Source organism: Erinaceus europaeus, chromosome 15 (assembly GCF_950295315.1).
Source record: "Erinaceus europaeus chromosome 15, mEriEur2.1, whole genome shotgun sequence".
Taxonomy (NCBI): domain Eukaryota; kingdom Metazoa; phylum Chordata; class Mammalia; order Eulipotyphla; family Erinaceidae; genus Erinaceus; species Erinaceus europaeus.
In genome coordinates, this window is record NC_080176.1 from 88,993,009 (window position 1) to 89,015,704 (window position 22,696).

Below are 22,696 nucleotides of genomic sequence, written 5' to 3' on the forward strand. Positions count from 1 at the left end.
AACTCCAATCCAAGTTATTTTCGGGACAAGTGTGTACGTCTCTGTGGGAAGGTGTCTGTGTGTGTGTGTGTGTGTGTGTGTGTGTGTGTAAGTGTGCATAATTGTGTTTCAGTTAAGATTACCGCTGTTGTTTCTTTATTCCTGACACAGGGACTTAGGAACTGGGTTGTGTTATGACAAAGGAAGTTTCCACTGCACAAGTGGTTTTTCAAGTATGAATTGGCACATTGGATTGTGGACTCTGTTGTGCATTCTCCCAGGTGGTCCTCAGATGGGTTCTTTCCTTTGCTATTCCCATGCTGTGTGTAATTTTCTGGGTAGACTCAAAGAGGAGTGGCATGGGGAGCTCAGCTGCATTCTGCTGTATGTCCACAAGGTGGCGGCAAAGACCATAGTTGAGTGTAGTGATTCTGTGGAATGAGGAGAACTCTAGGAATTGTGGCCCGTGGACAGCAGGGTTGAAATTGACGTAGAGTGCCCTAGACATCTGTTCTTTCCTGTGGGGTGGGGGGATCCCCCATTTGGCTTTGCAAGTGGAAGGGGTTTCTCTCTTTGCCTGGGATGACTCTACTGGGAGCTTGTGAAACCCTGTGCTCAGCTGCATTCTGCTGGGTGTCCACAAGAGGGCAGCACCAGGGCGGGACTAAGGCTCCATGGGGCAAGTGCCCTGAGGCACTGGGCTAGGAGAGTGGCGACAGTGTTTCTGGGTGTGCCCCAAGAGCATGGCCAGCCTAGCGCAGGCAGGCAGTGTCCTAAGGACGGGCCCAGACAGGAGCTGTGGGGGTCGTGTTTGCAGAAACAGGGCCTTCAGAGGATGGCAGAAAGTCACCGGGGGTGGGCCTCAGAGCCCGTGCCCAATGAGCCTGAGGGGAGGGCCCAGTGGGTATTCATAGAGACAGCTGGCCAATCAGAGAGGAGGAACGTCACCCTCAGGGGCGTGAAGCAAGAGCTGGCCAATGAGAACAGAGGAGGAGTTGCGTGGGCGGGCCTCAGAGAGCAGCCCACCAATGAGAGCCTGGGTGCTGGCTCTGGGTGGGCGTACCCCTGGAGGTCAGCCAATCAGGGTCCAGCGGAAGTGCCTGGGGGCGGGCCCTCGGGAGGCTGTCCAATGAGCGCCTGGGGCGGGCCTCGTGGGCGGAGCCCAGGAGGCTGGCCAATCATGGGGCAAGGGCGGTGACCTTCCTGGGCGTGCCTTAGGAACTGGCCTATCAGAGGGCGCCCCTCAGACAGCAGCCCGCCAATGGGAGCCAAGAGAAGGCTGGCTGGGGGCGTGTCCCTGGGACACCTGGCCAATCAGAGTCGAGCGGAAGTGGCTGGTGGGCGGGCCTTCCGGAGGCTGCCCTATCAGCGTGCTGCAGGGCCGTGTGGGCGGTGCTCAAGGCCGCGGGCCAATCACTGACTAGGGGCCCGGACCCTCCTGGGCGTGTCCAAGCACACTGGCCAATGAGATTGCTGGTGGGGTTCTGGGCGTGGCCTAGGCCTCTGGCCTATCAGAGCCTGGCTGGCGCCCTGTGGGCGGGCCTTCTGAAGGAATCCCGCCAATGGGAGCTCAGAGCTGGCCTTAAAAGGCTGGGCGTGCTTCCAGGAAATGCGAAGCAGGGTTCAGCCCAGGGCCCTGCCTTGCAGAAGCTGTCCAGTGTGCATGTGTATAACTCCGTTTGTGACTGTGCCTCTGTGGATTTGTGTGTGTGTGTGTGTGTGTGTGTGTGTGTGTATGTGTCTGAGGGAGGGAGAGAGAGAGAGAACAACAGAATCACTGTGGCACAGGTGATTTTGTGCAAAACACTTGGCACATTCTGATTTACAGCTCAATATTGACACCAGGGCAGCTCTCCTTGGCCCTTGGTCACTTTTCTTCTTTTCAGATGTAAAGACACTGAAGAGGGAGAGGTTTTTGCCCTGAGGCTTGCACTGGGAACTAGCAGCTGCCCTGTTTGTGTTGCCAGACTAGGAAACCTGTGGTGCCTGTCCATGTGGAGAGTCTCCTGGATGAGTTCCTTCTCGAGCCTTTTTCGCTCGGTCCCGTTGGAGCTGCATATAGCTAATGATTTGGAGATTTTATTCCTTTGGACAATTCTTTTCCTGATGCAAAGTTTCTCTCCAGGTGTTAGCAATCAATTGTGTGAATGTCACATCGAATCCATTGTAGAAAATGACTACATCAGTGTCTCTCTCTCTCTTTCTCTCTCTCTCTCTATCTCTCTCTCTATATATATATATATATATGTATGTAACATGTAGAGGTCTGAAAATATTTTTTAGCTAGAGACCTGCACAGCTCTGGATTAGGGTAGCAATGTGGATACACCTGGCCCTTCTGAGCCACAGTCATGAGAGACATCTCACAGAGCCATATCGTATATCACTCTACAAATCTCTCTCAGCACAAACTACCACGGCCAAATCATCTACTTCCCTCTTGCTCTTTTTGTCCACCGAGTCTTATCCCAAAACTGTAAATCAAAGAAGAAATAGACATAGTGCAGTTCCCTGCACACAGGACAGGCTGAGGCTGGACCAGGGAGATGCAATACGCCAGCCTGCATCTTGGCTGGAGCATCACTATGACTACTTCGAATTTGGAGAGGCGAGGGCAGTTTTGGAGAGTGGGCTGCCGGCCAAGGGTTGCTTCTCAGAGTGGCTAAGACCTAGATGTTCTAAGTGTTACCTTTCCTCACAAACATAAAATAGCAATGCCACTTGTAAGAAGTATGCATGGGCATGGAGGGTTTGTCTTCAGTGCTCTGGCACTGATCAACACAGGGCCAGAATTTCAGTCCTTGTCTGTCTCTGTCATTCTGTCTCTCTGACTGTCTCTACGTGCCTTCTTCACTGGGCCCTTACTGGAAGTCAGTGCATGCATCGTGAACTCAGCCTTCCTGGTGTTGAAATTTTCCTTTCTTTGCCCCTTGGATTATTTAGTCTCCTGCACATGGTGTAGTACAGAGGGGAACTGCGGAGACAGCGTTGCTGCTGCATGTTCCAGGCATATGTCCATCTCCAGCTGCAGCTGTCCAGGCCCTCTGTGCTTGACTGCCATTCTCCAGGGCCCTGAGGCTGACACTCAGCCTCAATGCAGCCCTCCTCACCTTCCTGCACAACGTCCTTGTCCTTATTCCATGAGAGCCCCGGTCATGGGAAGTGAAACTCGATCCCCCTGGCACACACACTGTGCTTTCCCTCTATTAAGCCAAATGGAAAGGATCTGTGGTACTGATGGCCACACCAGTGTCCAGATTTTTCCATGCAAAACGGAAGCTTCCAGTGTTCAGAAAGAGGGAGTTTTGATGGCTGTGAAATGTCTTTTCCAAGTGCCTCATGGTGTTTCAAATCCCTTTGAAACCTGAAGTTCTTTCTTGTATCTAGGGAATATTTTCAACACTGGCCAGAAGGGCCGCCCAACTAGGAGCACAGCTATCCAGGGGTCAGGAGGTCTTCCAGCCTGCTAGCTCCTGGAGGGATTCCTGAGTATGTCCTCAGGGCCCAAGTGTAAAAGGTGTTTCCAATTGCCTTGATTAGCAGCAGCCAGGCCCTCAGGTGAGGGGCGGGGCTGTGATCTTGACTGGAAGCCCCTAATTTGGCCAATGGAGGCATCCATCTTTTTTTGTCTGTCCATAGCAAGGGCCTGGGGAGTTTGTGCTTCCTGCAAGCAGAGCGACATTGTATGGGACACTCATGCAAGCCTACTTCTGGGAATCTCTCTGAGTGTGATGTGTGGACACCAGGACACCATGATCAGGGATGTGAGGCCACAGGAGCAATTGCCTTAGCCGGACCCAAAGGGTAGGTGTAAGGGGCCGGGTTCATCCACTATTGTTTGGTTCAACACACTTCCCATCTATGTGGAAACACAGCCCTTTCTGGGTACTTTCTGGGCTTGTAATCTGCTGCCCTGAGCAGTGGACTGAGAGCCTGGAGGCTGAGTAGGCAGCCAAACGTGACTGGACAGGCTCAAGCCCCTGAATTCTGAGGGGTGCCCCAGATTCCCCCATTGGCAGTGTTTGGATCATAGTGAGGCATGGCATTGATTCGGAACTCAGGAGAGTGAGACATGAGAGTCCCTTTGCATATGCATTCTTGCTTAGCCACAATCTGGGCTAGCTGGCTTGCCCTGACCAGATAGGTTCTCTGTACATAAGTTGCAGGAGAGGCTGGCTCCCTTGCCACCCATGCTCTGAGACTACTACAGGTGATCTCTGAGCACACACAGACAGACACACACACACACACACATTACTGTCAGGTTGGTAGTAGAGCCTATGGTGAAGGCTGGGGCTGTCTGGGGTCTGTGGGCATGAGAGCTGCTGCCTTACAATCTCTACAAGCCAGGTTTGAACCTGTCATCAATGAACACAGTGTAGGAGGTTTTTGAATTCTGGTCTCTTTCCAACTCATCTATTTCTCTTCTCGCCTTCTCTATCTCTAACTCTCACATGCTCTCACACACTCTGTCTTCACTCATTAATATTTTACTTAGATTCTGATTTTACTGACAGGCCCAGATAGACAAAGAGAGTTACCAGAGCACTGCTGAGCTCTGGCTTGTTGTGTTGGCGATTTCACCTAGGCTACTGGAGCCTCAGTTTGTAAGTCTTTCTGACACAAGCCATATTCTGTCTCCTCATTTCCATGCCAGTATCACTCAGAGTTTATCATAAAGATACACATACATGTATATATATACATATAGATTTATATATCTGTCATTTTTAGAATGTTCGACCTATGTATTTGACCTTCTTTCAGAATTACCACATTTATAACAGCCTAGTTTTTCTGAAATAATTGGCCATATAGTTGGAGCAGGATTCAATACAATTATAAATAATAGAACCTTCCAGTAGCATTTCTAATCGTGTTTCTATTAGCATCCTTATTGTAATTATCATGGCCCAGATCTTCCCTCCTTTTTCTAGTGTAAGCTTCAATACATATGTGTTTGTTTTCTTTCTCCCGAAATCTTAATGTCCCTGGACCCTGAAGTGTTAGGGAATTTTTGAAGCAGCCCTCTGTTTCTCAGCAGATGGTTTCTATGTTTCTGCTGTCATCAGGTCTTCTTGTGGTTTTTGTCTTTATTTATTTTTATTGTTTCAAGTCCTCCTAGATCATCCCCATTTATTTGCATATTTATTTATTTAGTCAGGTATCACATGTGGCATCATTTCTTCTGCTTGAGAGATTTTCTCTTATAACTGAAGGGAACTTTTGATGCACAATACATTTCCTGGGGCAAATACTACACACATATGGTGAAGGCTTGGGTTGTCTGGGGTCTGTGGACATTAGAGCTGCTGCGTGACAATCTCTACAACCCAGGTTTGAACCTGTCATGAATGAACACAGCCTAGGGGGTTTTTGACTTCTGGTCTATTTCCAACTCTTCTATTTCTCTTCTTGCCATCTCTGTCTCTGACTCTCACAGGCTCTCTCTCACTCTGTCTGAACTCAGGAATATTTTACTTATATCCTTATTTTATTGACAGGCCCAGATATACAAAGAGAGTGGCCAGAGCACTGCTGAGCTCTGGCTGGTTTTGTTTGTGATTTCACCTAGGCGACTGGAGCCTCAGATTGGTAAGTCTCTCTGACTTAAGCCATATTCTGTCTCCTCATATCCATGGCAGTATCTCTCAGACTTTATAATAAAGATATACATCCATATACATATATAAATATACATATATATCTCTGTCATTTTTAGAATTGTCAACCTATGTAATTGATCTTAATCAGAATTCACACATTTACAACAGGTTCCTTTTTCCCTACTAATTGGCCACATACTTGGAGCAGGATTCAATACAATTATAAATAATAGAACCTTCCAGTAGCATTTCTAATAGCATTTCTATCAGCATCCTTATTTTAATTATCATAGTACAGAACTTGCCTCCTTTCTCTAGTGTAAGCTTCAATACATATGAGTTTCTTTTCATTCTCCCGAAATCTTAATTTCCCTGGACTCTGAAGGGTCTCGGAACTTTTGAAGCAGCCCTTGATTCTCAGCAGATGGTTTCTATGTTTCTGCTGTCATCAGGTCTTCTTGTGCTTTTTGTTTTTATTTTTCATTTGTTTCAAATCCTCCTAGATAACCCCCATTTATTTGCATATTTATTTATTTATTTATTTATTTATTTATTTGGTTCTATATTACATGAGGGGTCCATTATTCTGCTTGATAGATTTTTCTCTTATAATTGAAGGGAAGTTTACACTCACAATACATATCCTGTCGTAAATACTACACACATATGGTGAAGGCTGGGGTTGTCTGGGATCTGTGGACAGGAGACTGCTGCCCTACAATCTCGACAACCCAGGTTTGAACCTGTCATGTATGAACACAGAGTGGGAGCTTTTGGACTTCTGGTCTCTTTCCAACTCTTCTATTTCTCTTCTTGCCTTCTCTGTCTCTGACTCTCACAGGCTCTCACTCACTCTGTCTGCACTCATTAATATTTTACTTATATATTATTTGACTGACAGGCCCAGATATACAAAGCGAGTCACCAGGGCCCAGCTGAGCTCTGGATTGTTTTGTTGGCGATTTCACCTAGGTTTCTGGAGCCTCAGCTTTGTAAGTCTCTCTGGCACAAGCCATACTCTGTCTCCTCATAGCCATGCCAGTATCCCTCATAGTTGATAATAAAGATACACATACATATATGTACATATACATACATATATATATATATATATATCAGACATTTTTAGAATTGTTGACCTTTTTATTTGATCTGAATGCAGAATTACCGCATTTATAATAGCCTCCTTATTCATAAATAATTGGTCACATAGTTGGAGCAGGATTCACTACAGTTATAAATTATAAACTTTCCAGGAGCATTTCCAATAGCCTTTCTATCAGTATCCTTATTGTAATTATCAAAGCACAGAACTTGCCTCCATTTTCTAGTGTAAGCTTCAAATCGTATGCGTTTCTTTTCATTCTCGGAATTCGTAATTTGCCTGGACCCTGTGTGTCAGGGAATTTTTGAAACAGCCCTCTATTTCTCAGCAGACGTTTTCTATATTTCTGCTGTCATCAGGTCTTCCTGTGGTGTTTGTTTTTATTTTTTATCTTTTTCAAATCCTCTTAGATCATTCCCATTTATTTGCATATTTATTTATTTCGTCCGATATCACATGAGGGGTCATTTCTTCTGCCTGATAGATTTTCTCTTATAATTGAAGGGGACTTTTGACACACAATACATTTCCTTTTGCAGATACTACACACTACTACAACTGCTACTGCACTGTTTTTGACAGTGACATCCAATGCACAATGGATTAGTATTGCATGGCTCTAGAGAATGTTCACTATTTAACCTACAATGTTTAACCTCACAAATATTTATTCTGTTCTTTCTTGGGGGATGAATGGTTTTCAGTCAACAGTTCCATGTAATAGTGGGCACGGGGGGGTCATTTTTCCCACTACCCCTGTATTTCTGTACATCCTTTGTAACTTTCTTATTGAGGAGAAGCAAACAGTCATAAATTGAGAGAGCAGGGCCCAAGCAGGAAGAGAGACAGAGAGACATCTGCAGCTCTGATTTGTCACTAGCCCAGCTTTTCCCTAGCTGGGTAAGTGTGACCAGGGGCTCAAAACAGGGTCCTGGGATTCCACATAGTTCCCTGGCAGCTCCACCAGCTGTTCCTCCAACCCATGCTCCCTTCGTTGTCCATGTAACTATCGATCTGCTCTAGGCATTTCTCACCTTCATATGCCAGAAACTTAACACTTCTCCCTTCCACCCATGAAACTTTGACCTTTTGCTAGGGTGCAAAACAGCAACTCCAATCCAAGTTATTTTCGGGACAAGTGTGTACGTCTCTGTGGGAAGGTGTCTGTGTGTGTGTGTGTGTGTGTGTGTGTGTGTGTGTAAGTGTGCATAATTGTGTTTCAGTTAAGATTACCGCTGTTGTTTCTTTATTCCTGACACAGGGACTTAGGAACTGGGTTGTGTTATGACAAAGGAAGTTTCCACTGCACAAGTGGTTTTTCAAGTATGAATTGGCACATTGGATTGTGGACTCTGTTGTGCATTCTCCCAGGTGGTCCTCAGATGGGTTCTTTCCTTTGCTATTCCCATGCTGTGTGTAATTTTCTGGGTAGACTCAAAGAGGAGTGGCATGGGGAGCTCAGCTGCATTCTGCTGTATGTCCACAAGGTGGCGGCAAAGACCATAGTTGAGTGTAGTGATTCTGTGGAATGAGGAGAACTCTAGGAATTGTGGCCCGTGGACAGCAGGGTTGAAATTGACGTAGAGTGCCCTAGACATCTGTTCTTTCCTGTGGGGTGGGGGGATCCCCCATTTGGCTTTGCAAGTGGAAGGGGTTTCTCTCTTTGCCTGGGATGACTCTACTGGGAGCTTGTGAAACCCTGTGCTCAGCTGCATTCTGCTGGGTGTCCACAAGAGGGCAGCACCAGGGCGGGACTAAGGCTCCATGGGGCAAGTGCCCTGAGGCACTGGGCTAGGAGAGTGGCGACAGTGTTTCTGGGTGTGCCCCAAGAGCATGGCCAGCCTAGCGCAGGCAGGCAGTGTCCTAAGGACGGGCCCAGACAGGAGCTGTGGGGGTCGTGTTTGCAGAAACAGGGCCTTCAGAGGATGGCAGAAAGTCCCCGGGGGCGGGCCTCAGAGCCCGTGCCCAATGAGCCTGAGGGGAGGGCCCAGTGGGTATTCATAGAGACAGCTGGCCAATCAGAGAGGAGGAACGTCACCCTCAGGGGCGTGAAGCAAGAGCTGGCCAATGAGAACAGAGGAGGAGTTGCGTGGGCGGGCCTCAGAGAGCAGCCCACCAATGAGAGCCTGGGTGCTGGCTCTGGGTGGGCGTACCCCTGGAGGTCAGCCAATCAGGGTCCAGCGGAAGTGCCTGGGGGCGGGCCCTCGGGAGGCTGTCCAATGAGCGCCTGGGGCGGGCCTCGTGGGCGGAGCCCAGGAGGCTGGCCAATCATGGGGCAAGGGCGGTGACCTTCCTGGGCGTGCCTTAGGAACTGGCCTATCAGAGGGCGCCCCTCAGACAGCAGCCCGCCAATGGGAGCCAAGAGAAGGCTGGCTGGGGGCGTGTCCTTGGGACACCTGGCCAATCAGAGTCGAGCGGAAGTGGCTGGTGGGCGGGCCTTCCGGAGGCTGCCCAATCAGCGTGCTGCAGGGCCGTGTGGGCGGTGCTCAAGGCCGCGGGCCAATCACTGACTAGGGGCCCGGACCCTCCTGGGCGTGTCCAAGCACACTGGCCAATGAGATTGCTGGTGGGGTTCTGGGCGTGGCCTAGGCCTCTGGCCTATCAGAGCCTGGCTGGCGCCCTGTGGGCGGGCCTTCTGAAGGAATCCCGCCAATGGGAGCTCAGAGCTGGCCTTAAAAGGCTGGGCGTGCTTCCAGGAAATGCGAAGCAGGGTTCAGCCCAGGGCCCTGCCTTGCAGAAGCTGTCCAGTGTGCATGTGTATAACTCCGTTTGTGACTGTGCCTCTGTGGATTTGTGTGTGTGTGTGTGTGTGTGTGTGTGTGTGTATGTGTCTGAGGGAGGGAGAGAGAGAGAGAACAACAGAATCACTGTGGCACAGGTGATTTTGTGCAAAACACTTGGCACATTCTGATTTACAGCTCAATATTGACACCAGGGCAGCTCTCCTTGGCCCTTGGTCACTTTTCTTCTTTTCAGATGTAAAGACACTGAAGAGGGAGAGGTTTTTGCCCTGAGGCTTGCACTGGGAACTAGCAGCTGCCCTGTTTGTGTTGCCAGACTAGGAAACCTGTGGTGCCTGTCCATGTGGAGAGTCTCCTGGATGAGTTCCTTCTCGAGCCTTTTTCGCTCGGTCCCGTTGGAGCTGCATATAGCTAATGATTTGGAGATTTTATTCCTTTGGACAATTCTTTTCCTGATGCAAAGTTTCTCTCCAGGTGTTAGCAATCAATTGTGTGAATGTCACATCGAATCCATTGTAGAAAATGACTACATCAGTGTCTCTCTCTCTCTTTCTCTCTCTCTCTCTATCTCTCTCTCTCTCTATATATATATATGTATGTAACATGTAGAGGTCTGAAAATATTTTTTAGCTAGAGACCTGCACAGCTCTGGATTAGGGTAGCAATGTGGATACACCTGGCCCTTCTGAGCCACAGTCATGAGAGACATCTCACAGAGCCATATCGTATATCACTCTACAAATCTCTCTCAGCACAAACTACCACGGCCAAATCATCTACTTCCCTCTTGCTCTTTTTGTCCACCGAGTCTTATCCCAAAACTGTAAATCAAAGAAGAAATAGACATAGTGCAGTTCCCTGCACACAGGACAGGCTGAGGCTGGACCAGGGAGATGCAATACGCCAGCCTGCATCTTGGCTGGAGCATCACTATGACTACTTCGAATTTGGAGAGGCGAGGGCAGTTTTGGAGAGTGGGCTGCCGGCCAAGGGTTGCTTCTCAGAGTGGCTAAGACCTAGATGTTCTAAGTGTTACCTTTCCTCACAAACATAAAATAGCAATGCCACTTGTAAGAAGTATGCATGGGCATGGAGGGTTTGTCTTCAGTGCTCTGGCACTGATCAACACAGGGCCAGAATTTCAGTCCTTGTCTGTCTCTGTCATTCTGTCTCTCTGACTGTCTCTACGTGCCTTCTTCACTGGGCCCTTACTGGAAGTCAGTGCATGCATTGTGAACTCAGCCTTCCTGGTGTTGAAATTTTCCTTTCTTTGCCCCTTGGATTATTTAGTCTCCTGCACATGGTGTAGTACAGAGGGGAACTGCGGAGACAGCGTTGCTGCTGCAGGTTCCAGGCATATGTCCATCTCCAGCTGCAGCTGTCCAGGCCCTCTGTGCTTGACTGCCATTCTCCAGGGCCCTGAGGCTGACACTCAGCCTCAATGCAGCCCTCCTCACCTTCCTGCACAGCGTCCTTGTCCTTATTCCATGAGAGCCCCGGTCATGGGAAGTGAAACTCGATCCCCCTGGCACACACACTGTGCTTTCCCTCTATTAAGCCAAATGGAAAGGATCTGTGGTACTGATGGCCACACCAGTGTCCAGATTTTTCCATGCAAAACGGAAGCTTCCAGTGTTCAGAAAGAGGGAGTTTTGATGGCTGTGAAATGTCTTTTCCAAGTGCCTCATGGTGTTTCAAATCCCTTTGAAACCTGAAGTTCTTTCTTGTATCTAGGGAATATTTTCAACACTGGCCAGAAGGGCCGCCCAACTAGGAGCACAGCTATCCAGGGGTCAGGAGGTCTTCCAGCCTGCTAGCTCCTGGAGGGATTCCTGAGTATGTCCTCAGGGCCCAAGTGTAAAAGGTGTTTCCAATTGCCTTGATTAGCAGCAGCCAGGCCCTCAGGTGAGGGGCGGGGCTGTGATCTTGACTGGAAGCCCCTAATTTGGCCAATGGAGGCATCCATCTTTTTTTGTCTGTCCATAGCAAGGGCCTGGGGAGTTTGTGCTTCCTGCAAGCAGAGCGACATTGTATGGGACACTCATGCAAGCCTACTTCTGGGAATCTCTCTGAGTGTGATGTGTGGACACCAGGACACCATGATCAGGGATGTGAGGCCACAGGAGCAATTGCCTTAGCCGGACCCAAAGGGTAGGTGTAAGGGGCCGGGTTCATCCACTATTGTTTGGTTCAACACACTTCCCATCTATGTGGAAACACAGCCCTTTCTGGGTACTTTCTGGGCTTGTAATCTGCTGCCCTGAGCAGTGGACTGAGAGCCTGGAGGCTGAGTAGGCAGCCAAACGTGACTGGACAGGCTCAAGCCCCTGAATTCTGAGGGGTGCCCCAGATTCCCCCATTGGCAGTGTTTGGATCATAGTGAGGCATGGCATTGATTCGGAACTCAGGAGAGTGAGACATGAGAGTCCCTTTGCATATGCATTCTTGCTTAGCCACAATCTGGGCTAGCTGGCTTGCCCTGACCAGATAGGTTCTCTGTACATAAGTTGCAGGAGAGGCTGGCTCCCTTGCCACCCATGCTCTGAGACTACTACAGGTGATCTCTGAGCACACACAGACACACACAAACAGACAGACACACACACACACACACACACACATTACTGTCAGGTTGGTAGTAGAGCCTATGGTGAAGGCTGGGGCTGTCTGGGGTCTGTGGGCATGAGAGCTGCTGCCTTACAATCTCTACAAGCCAGGTTTGAACCTGTCATCAATGAACACAGTGTAGGAGGTTTTTGAATTCTGGTCTCTTTCCAACTCATCTATTTCTCTTCTCGCCTTCTCTATCTCTAACTCTCACATGCTCTCACACACTCTGTCTTCACTCATTAATATTTTACTTAGATTCTGATTTTACTGACAGGCCCAGATAGACAAAGAGAGTTACCAGAGCACTGCTGAGCTCTGGCTTGTTGTGTTGGCGATTTCACCTAGGCTACTGGAGCCTCAGTTTTTAAGTCTTTCTGACACAAGCCATATTCTGTCTCCTCATTTCCATGCCAGTATCACTCAGAGTTTATCATAAAGATACACATACATGTATATATATACATATAGATTTATATATCTGTCATTTTTAGAATGTTCGACCTATGTATTTGACCTTCTTTCAGAATTACCACATTTATAACAGCCTAGTTTTTCTGAAATAATTGGCCATATAGTTGGAGCAGGATTCAATACAATTATAAATAATAGAACCTTCCAGTAGCATTTCTAATCGTGTTTCTATTAGCATCCTTATTGTAATTATCATGGCCCAGATCTTCCCTCCTTTTTCTAGTGTAAGCTTCAATACGTATGTGTTTGTTTTCTTTCTCCCGAAATCTTAATGTCCCTGGACCCTGAAGTGTTAGGGAATTTTTGAAGCAGCCCTCTGTTTCTCAGCAGATGGTTTCTATGTTTCTGCTGTCATCAGGTCTTCTTGTGGTTTTTGTCTTTATTTATTTTTATTGTTTCAAGTCCTCCTAGATCATCCCCATTTATTTGCATATTTATTTATTTAGTCAGGTATCACATGTGGCATCATTTCTTCTGCTTGAGAGATTTTCTCTTATAACTGAAGGGAACTTTTGATGCACAATACATTTCCTGGGGCAAATACTACACACATATGGTGAAGGCTTGGGTTGTCTGGGGTCTGTGGGCATTAGAGCTGCTGCGTGACAATCTCTACAACCCAGGTTTGAACCTGTCATGAATGAACACAGCCTAGGGGGTTTTTGACTTCTGGTCTATTTCCAACTCTTCTATTTCTCTTCTCGCCATCTCTGTCTCTGACTCTCACAGGCTCTCTCTCACTCTGTCTGAACTCAGGAATATTTTACTTATATCCTTATTTTATTGACAGGCCCAGATATACAAAGAGAGTGGCCAGAGCACTGCTGAGCTCTGGCTGGTTTTGTTTGTGATTTCACCTAGGCGACTGGAGCCTCAGTTTGGTAAGTCTCTCTGACTTAAGCCATATTCTGTCTCCTCATATCCATGGCAGTATCTCTCAGACTTTATAATAAAGATATACATCCATATACATATATAAATATACATATATATCTCTGTCATTTTTAGAATTGTCAACCTATGTAATTGATCTTAATCAGAATTCACACATTTACAACAGGTTCCTTTTTCCCTACTAATTGGCCACATACTTGGAGCAGGATTCAATACAATTATAAATAATAGAACCTTCCAGTAGCATTTCTAATAGCATTTCTATCAGCATCCTTATTTTAATTATCATAGTACAGAACTTGCCTCCTTTCTCTAGTGTAAGCTTCAATACATATGAGTTTCTTTTCATTCTCCCGAAATCTTAATTTCCCTGGACTCTGAAGGGTCTCGGAACTTTTGAAGCAGCCCTTGATTCTCAGCAGATGGTTTCTATGTTTCTGCTGTCATCAGGTCTTCTTGTGCTTTTTGTTTTTATTTTTCATTTGTTTCAAATCCTCCTAGATAACCCCCATTTATTTGCATATTTATTTATTTATTTATTTATTTGGTTCTATATTACATGAGGGGTCCATTATTCTGCTTGATAGATTTTTCTCTTATAATTGAAGGGAAGTTTACACTCACAATACATATCCTGTCGTAAATACTACACACATATGGTGAAGGCTGGGGTTGTCTGGGATCTGTGGACAGGAGACTGCTGCCCTACAATCTCGACAACCCAGGTTTGAACCTGTCATGTATGAACACAGAGTGGGAGCTTTTGGACTTCTGGTCTCTTTCCAACTCTTCTATTTCTCTTCTTGCCTTCTCTGTCTCTGACTCTCACAGGCTCTCACTCACTCTGTCTGCACTCATTAATATTTTACTTATATATTATTTGACTGACAGGCCCAGATATACAAAGCGAGTCACCAGGGCCCAGCTGAGCTCTGGATTGTTTTGTTGGCGATTTCACCTAGGTTTCTGGAGCCTCAGCTTTGTAAGTCTCTCTGGCACAAGCCATACTCTGTCTCCTCATAGCCATGCCAGTATCCCTCATAGTTGATAATAAAGATACACATACATATATGTACATATACATACATATATATATATATCAGACATTTTTAGAATTGTTGACCTTTTTATTTGATCTGAATGCAGAATTACCGCATTTATAATAGCCTCCTTATTCATAAATAATTGGTCACATAGTTGGAGCAGGATTCACTACAGTTATAAATTATAAACTTTCCAGGAGCATTTCCAATAGCCTTTCTATCAGTATCCTTATTGTAATTATCAAAGCACAGAACTTGCCTCCATTTTCTAGTGTAAGCTTCAAATCGTATGCGTTTCTTTTCATTCTCGGAATTCGTAATTTGCCTGGACCCTGTGTGTCAGGGAATTTTTGAAACAGCCCTCTATTTCTCAGCAGACGTTTTCTATATTTCTGCTGTCATCAGGTCTTCCTGTGGTGTTTGTTTTTATTTTTTATTTTTTTCAAATCCTCTTAGATCATTCCCATTTATTTGCATATTTATTTATTTCGTCCGATATCACATGAGGGGTCATTTCTTCTGCCTGATAGATTTTCTCTTATAATTGAAGGGGACTTTTGACACACAATACATTTCCTTTTGCAGATACTACACACTACTACAACTGCTACTGCACTGTTTTTGACAGTGACATCCAATGCACAATGGATTAGTATTGCATGGCTCTAGAGAATGTTCACTATTTAACCTACAATGTTTAACCTCACAAATATTTATTCTATTCTTTCTTGGGGGATGAATGGTTTTCAGTCAACAGTTCCATGTAATAGTGGGCACGGGGGGGTCATTTTTCCCACTACCCCTGTATTTCTGTACATCCTTTGTAACTTTCTTATTGAGGAGAAGCAAACAGTCATAAATTGAGAGAGCAGGGCCCAAGCAGGAAGAGAGACAGAGAGACATCTGCAGCTCTGATTTGTCACTAGCCCAGCTTTTCCCTAGCTGGGTAAGTGTGACCAGGGGCTCAAAACAGGGTCCTGGGATTCCACATAGTTCCCTGGCAGCTCCACCAGCTGTTCCTCCAACCCATGCTCCCTTCGTTGTCCATGTAACTATCGATCTGCTCTAGGCATTTCTCACCTTCATATGCCAGAAACTTAACACTTCTCCCTTCCACCCATGAAACTTTGACCTTTTGCTAGGGTGCAAAACAGCAACTCCAATCCAAGTTATTTTCGGGACAAGTGTGTACGTCTCTATGGGAAGGTGTCTGTGTGTGTGTGTGTGTGTGTGTGTGTGTAAGTGTGCATAATTGTGTTTCAGTTAAGATTACCGCTGTTGTTTCTTTATTCCTGACACAGGGACTTAGGAACTGGGTTGTGTTATGACAAAGGAAGTTTCCACTGCACAAGTGGTTTTTCAAGTATGAATTGGCACATTGGATTGTGGACTCTGTTGTGCATTCTCCCAGGTGGTCCTCAGATGGGTTCTTTCCTTTGCTATTCCCATGCTGTGTGTAATTTTCTGGGTAGACTCAAAGAGGAGTGGCATGGGGAGCTCAGCTGCATTCTGCTGTATGTCCACAAGGTGGCGGCAAAGACCATAGTTGAGTGTAGTGATTCTGTGGAATGAGGAGAACTCTAGGAATTGTGGCCCGTGGACAGCAGGGTTGAAATTGACGTAGAGTGCCCTAGACATCTGTTCTTTCCTGTGGGGTGGGGGGATCCCCCATTTGGCTTTGCAAGTGGAAGGGGTTTCTCTCTTTGCCTGGGATGACTCTACTGGGAGCTTGTGAAACCCTGTGCTCAGCTGCATTCTGCTGGGTGTCCACAAGAGGGCAGCACCAGGGCGGGACTAAGGCTCCATGGGGCAAGTGCCCTGAGGCACTGGGCTAGGAGAGTGGCGACAGTGTTTCTGGGTGTGCCCCAAGAGCATGGCCAGCCTAGCGCAGGCAGGCAGTGTCCTAAGGACGGGCCCAGACAGGAGCTGTGGGGGTCGTGTTTGCAGATACAGGGCCTTCAGAGGATGGCAGAAAGTCCCCGGGGGTGGGCCTCAGAGCCCGTGCCCAATGAGCCTGAGGGGAGGGCCCAGTGGGTATTCATAGAGACAGCTGGCCAATCAGAGAGGAGGAACGTCACCCTCAGGGGTGTGAAGCAAGAGCTGGCCAATGAGAACAGAGGAGGAGTTGCGTGGGCGGGCCTCAGAGAGCAGCCCACCAATGAGAGCCTGGGTGCTGGCTCTGGGTGGGCGTACCCCTGGAGGTCAGCCAATCAGGGTCCAGCGGAAGTGCCTGGGGGGCGGGCCCTCGGGAGGCTGTCCAATGAGCGCCTGGGGCGGGCCTCGTGGGCGGAGCCCAGGAGGCTGGCCAATCATGGGGCAAGGGCGGTGAACTTCCTGGGCGTGCCTTAGGAACTGGCCTATCAGAGGGCGCCCCTCAGACAGCAGCCCGCCAATGGGAGCCAAGAGAAGGCTGGCTGGGGGCGTGTCCCTGGGACACCAGGCCAATCAGAGTCGAGCGGAAGTGGCTGGTGGGCGGGCCTTCCGGAGGCTGCCCAATCAGCGTGCTGCAGGGCCGTGTGGGCGGTGCTCAAGGCCGCGGGCCAATCACTGACTAGGGGCCCGGACCCTCCTGGGCGTGTCCAAGCACACTGGCCAATGAGATTGCTGGTGGGGTTCTGGGCGTGGCCTAGGCCTCTGGCCTATCAGAGCCTGGCTGGCGCCCTGTGGGCGGGCCTTCTGAAGGAATCCCGCCAAAGGGAGCTCAGAGCTGGCCTTAAAAGGCTGGGCGTGCTTCCACGAAATGCGAAGCAGGGTTCAGCCCAGGGCCCTGCCTTGCAGAAGCTGTCCAGTGCGCATGTGTATAACTCCGTTTGTGCCTGTGCCTCTGTGGATTTGTGTGTGTGTGTGTGTGTGTGTGTGTGTGTGTGTGTGTGTGTGTGTGTGTGTCTGAGGGAGGGAGAGAGAGAGAGAACAACAGAATCACTGTGGCACAGGTGATTTTGTGCAAAACACTTGGCACATTCTGATTTACAGCTCAATATTGACACCAGGGCAGCTCTCCTTGGCCCTTGGTCACTTTTCTTCTTTTCAGATGTAAAGACACTGAAGAGGGAGAGGTTTTTGCCCTGAGGCTTGCACTGGGAACTAGCAGCTGCCCTGTTTGTGTTGCCAGACTAGGAAACCTGTGGTGCCTGTCCATGTGGAGAGTCTCCTGGATGAGTTCCTTCTCGAGCCTTTTTCGCTCGGTCCCGTTGGAGCTGCATATAGCTAATGATTTGGAGATTTTATTCCTTTGGACAATTCTTTTCCTGATGCAAAGTTTCTCTCCAGGTGTTAGCAATCAATTGTGTGAATGTCACATCGAATCCATTGTAGAAAATGACTACATCAGTGTCTCTCTCTCTCTTTCTCTCTCTCTCTCTATCTCTCTCTCTATATATATATATATGTATGTAACATGTAGAGGTCTGAAAATATTTTTTAGCTAGAGACCTGCACAGCTCTGGATTAGGGTAGCAATGTGGATACACCTGGCCCTTCTGAGCCACAGTCATGAGAGACATCTCACAGAGCCATATCGTATATCACTCTACAAATCTCTCTCAGCACAAACTACCACGGCCAAATCATCTACTTCCCTCTTGCTCTTTTTGTCCACCGAGTCTTATCCCAAAACTGTAAATCAAAGAAGAAATAGACATAGTGCAGTTCCCTGCACACAGGACAGGCTGAGGCTGGACCAGGGAGATGCAATACGCCAGCCTGCATCTTGGCTGGAGCATCACTATGACTACTTCGAATTTGGAGAGGCGAGGGCAGTTTTGGAGAGTGGGCTGCCAGCCAAGGGTTGCTTCTCAGAGTGGCTAAGACCTAGATGTTCTAAGTGTTACCTTTCCTCACAAACATAAAATAGCAATGCCACTTGTAAGAAGTATGCATGGGCATGGAGGGTTTGTCTTCAGTGCTCTGGCACTGATCAACACAGGGCCAGAATTTCAGTCCTTGTCTGTCTCTGTCATTCTGTCTCTCTGACTGTCTCTACGTGCCTTCTTCACTGGGCCCTTACTGGAAGTCAGTGCATGCATCGTGAACTCAGCCTTCCTGGTGTTGAAATTTTCCTTTCTTTGCCCCTTGGATTATTTAGTCTCCTGCACATGGTGTAGTACAGAGGGGAACTGCGGAGACAGCGTTGCTGCTGCAGGTTCCAGGCATATGTCCATCTCCAGCTGCAGCTGTCCAGGCCCTCTGTGCTTGACTGCCATTCTCCAGGGCCCTGAGGCTGACACTCAGCCTCAATGCAGCCCTCCTCACCTTCCTGCACAGCGTCCTTGTCCTTATTCCATGAGAGCCCCGGTCATGGGAAGTGAAACTCGATCCCCCTGGCACACACACTGTGCTTTCCCTCTATTAAGCCAAATGGAAAGGATCTGTGGTACTGATGGCCACACCAGTGTCCAGATTTTTCCATGCAAAATGGAAGCTTCCAGTGTTCAGAAAGAGGGAGTTTTGATGGCTGTGAAATGTCTTTTCCAAGTGCCTCATGGTGTTTCAAATCCCTTTGAAACCTGAAGTTCTTTCTTGTATCTAGGGAATATTTTCAACACTGGCCAGAAGGGCCGCCCAACTAGGAGCACAGCTATCCAGGGGTCAGGAGGTCTTCCAGCCTGCTAGCTCCTGGAGGGATTCCTGAGTATGTCCTCAGGGCCCAAGTGTAAAAGGTGTTTCCAATTGCCTTGATTAGCAGCAGCCAGGCCCTCAGGTGAGGGGCGGGGCTGTGATCTTGACTGGAAGCCCCTAATTTGGCCAATGGAGGCATCCATCTTTTTTTGTCTGTCCATAGCAAGGGCCTGGGGAGTTTGTGCTTCCTGCAAGCAGAGCGACATTGTATGGGACACTCATGCAAGCCTACTTCTGGGAATCTCTCTGAGTGTGATGTGTGGACACCAGGACACCATGATCAGGGATGTGAGGCCACAGGAGCAATTGCCTTAGCCGGACCCAAAGGGTAGGTGTAAGGGGCCGGGTTCATCCACTATTGTTTGGTTCAACACACTTCCCATCTATGTGGAAACACAGCCCTTTCTGGGTACTTTCTGGGCTTGTAATCTGCTGCCCTGAGCAGTGGACTGAGAGCCTGGAGGCTGAGTAGGCAGCCAAACGTGACTGGACAGGCTCAAGCCCCTGAATTCTGAGGGGTGCCCCAGATTCCCCCATTGGCAGTGTTTGGATCATAGTGAGGCATGGCATTGATTCGGAACTCAGGAGAGTGAGACATGAGAGTCCCTTTGCATATGCATTCTTGCTTAGCCACAATCTGGGCTAGCTGGCTTGCCCTGACCAGATAGGTTCTCTGTACATAAGTTGCAGGAGAGGCTGGCTCCCTTGCCACCCATGCTCTGAGACTACTACAGGTGATCTCTGAGCACACACAGACACACACAAACAGACAGACACACACACACACACACATTACTGTCAGGTTGGTAGTAGAGCCTATGGTGAAGGCTGGGGCTGTCTGGGGTCTGTGGGCATGAGAGCTGCTGCCTTACAATCTCTACAAGCCAGGTTTGAACCTGTCATCAATGAACACAGTGTAGGAGGTTTTTGAATTCTGGTCTCTTTCCAACTCATCTATTTCTCTTCTCGCCTTCTCTATCTCTAACTCTCACATGCTCTCACACACTCTGTCTTCACTCATTAATATTTTACTTAGATTCTGATTTTACTGACAGGCCCAGATAGACAAAGAGAGTTACCAGAGCACTGCTGAGCTCTGGCTTGTTGTGTTGGCGATTTCACCTAGGCTACTGGAGCCTCAGTTTGTAAGTCTTTCTGACACAAGCCATATTCTGTCTCCTCATTTCCATGCCAGTATCACTCAGAGTTTATCATAAAGATACACATACATGTATATATATACATATAGATTTATATATCTGTCATTTTTAGAATGTTCGACCTATGTATTTGACCTTCTTTCAGAATTACCACATTTATAACAGCCTAGTTTTTCTGAAATAATTGGCCATATAGTTGGAGCAGGATTCAATACAATTATAAATAATAGAACCTTCCAGTAGCATTTCTAATCGTGTTTCTATTAGCATCCTTATTGTAATTATCATGGCCCAGATCTTCCCTCCTTTTTCTAGTGTAAGCTTCAATACGTATGTGTTTGTTTTCTTTCTCCCGAAATCTTAATGTCCCTGGACCCTGAAGTGTTAGGGAATTTTTGAAGCAGCCCTCTGTTTCTCAGCAGATGGTTTCTATGTTTCTGCTGTCATCAGGTCTTCTTGTGGTTTTTGTCTTTATTTATTTTTATTGTTTCAAGTCCTCCTAGATCATCCCCATTTATTTGCATATTTATTTATTTAGTCAGGTATCACATGTGGCATCATTTCTTCTGCTTGAGAGATTTTCTCTTATAACTGAAGGGAACTTTTGATGCACAATACATTTCCTGGGGCAAATACTACACACATATGGTGAAGGCTTGGGTTGTCTGGGGTCTGTGGGCATTAGAGCTGCTGCGTGACAATCTCTACAACCCAGGTTTGAACCTGTCATGAATGAACACAGCCTAGGGGGTTTTTGACTTCTGGTCTATTTCCAACTCTTCTATTTCTCTTCTCGCCATCTCTGTCTCTGACTCTCACAGGCTCTCTCTCACTCTGTCTGAACTCAGGAATATTTTACTTATATCCTTATTTTATTGACAGGCCCAGATATACAAAGAGAGTGGCCAGAGCACTGCTGAGCTCTGGCTGGTTTTGTTTGTGATTTCACCTAGGCTACTGGAGCCTCTGATTGGTAAGTCTCTCTGACTTAAGCCATATTCTGTCTCCTCATATCCATGGCAGTATCTCTCAGACTTTATAATAAAGATATACATCCATACACATATAAAATATACATATATATCTCTGTCATTTTTAGAATTGTCAACCTATGTAATTGATCTTAATCAGAATTCACACATTTACAACAGGTTCCTTTTTCCCTACTAATTGGCCACATAGTTGGAGCAGGATTCAATACAATTATAAATAATAGAACCTTCCAGTAGCATTTCTAATAGCATTTCTATCAGCATCCTTATTTTAATTATCATAGTACAATACTTGCCTCCTTTCTCTACTGTAAGCTTCAATAAATATGAGTTTCTTTTCATTCTCCCGAAATCTTAATTTCCCTGGACTCTGAAGGGTCTCGGAACTTTTGAAGCAGCCCTTGATTCACAGCAGATGGTTTCTATGTTTCTGCTGTCATCAGGTCTTCTTGTGCTTTTTGTTTTTATTTTTCATTTGTTTCAAATCCTCCTAGATAACCCCCATTTACTTGCTTATTTATTTATTTATTTATTTATTTATTTGGTTCTATATTACATGAGGGGTCCATTCTTCTGCTTGATAGATTTTTCTCTTATAATTGAAGGGAAGTTTACACTCACAATACATATCCTGTTGTAAATACTACACACATATGGTGAAGGCTGGGGTTGTCTGGGATCTGTGGACAGGAGACTGCTGCCCTACAATCTCGACAACCCAGGTTTGAACCTGTCATGTATGAACACAGAGTGGGAGCTTTTGGACTTCTGGTCTCTTTCCAACTCTTCTATTTCTCTTCTTGCCTTCTCTGTCTCTGACTCTCACAGGCTCTCACTCACTCTGTCTGCACTCATTAATATTTTACTTATATATTATTTGACTGACAGGCCCAGATATACAAAGCGAGTCACCAGGGCCCAGCTGAGCTCTGGATTGTTTTGTTGGCGATTTCACCTAGGTTTCTGGAGCCTCAGCTTTGTAAGTCTCTCTGGCACAAGCCATACTCTGTCTCCTCATAGCCATGCCAGTATCCCTCATAGTTGATAATAAAGATACACATACATATATGTACATATACATACATATATATATATATATATATCAGACATTTTTAGAATTGTTGACCTTTTTATTTGATCTGAATGCAGAATTACCGCATTTATAATAGCCTCCTTATTCATAAATAATTGGTCACATAGTTGGAGCAGGATTCACTACAGTTATAAATTATAAACTTTCCAGGAGCATTTCCAATAGCCTTTCTATCAGTATCCTTATTGTAATTATCAAAGCACAGAACTTGCCTCCATTTTCTAGTGTAAGCTTCAAATCGTATGCGTTTCTTTTCATTCTCGGAATTCGTAATTTGCCTGGACCCTGTGTGTCAGGGAATTTTTGAAACAGCCCTCTATTTCTCAGCAGACGTTTTCTATATTTCTGCTGTCATCAGGTCTTCCTGTGGTGTTTGTTTTTATTT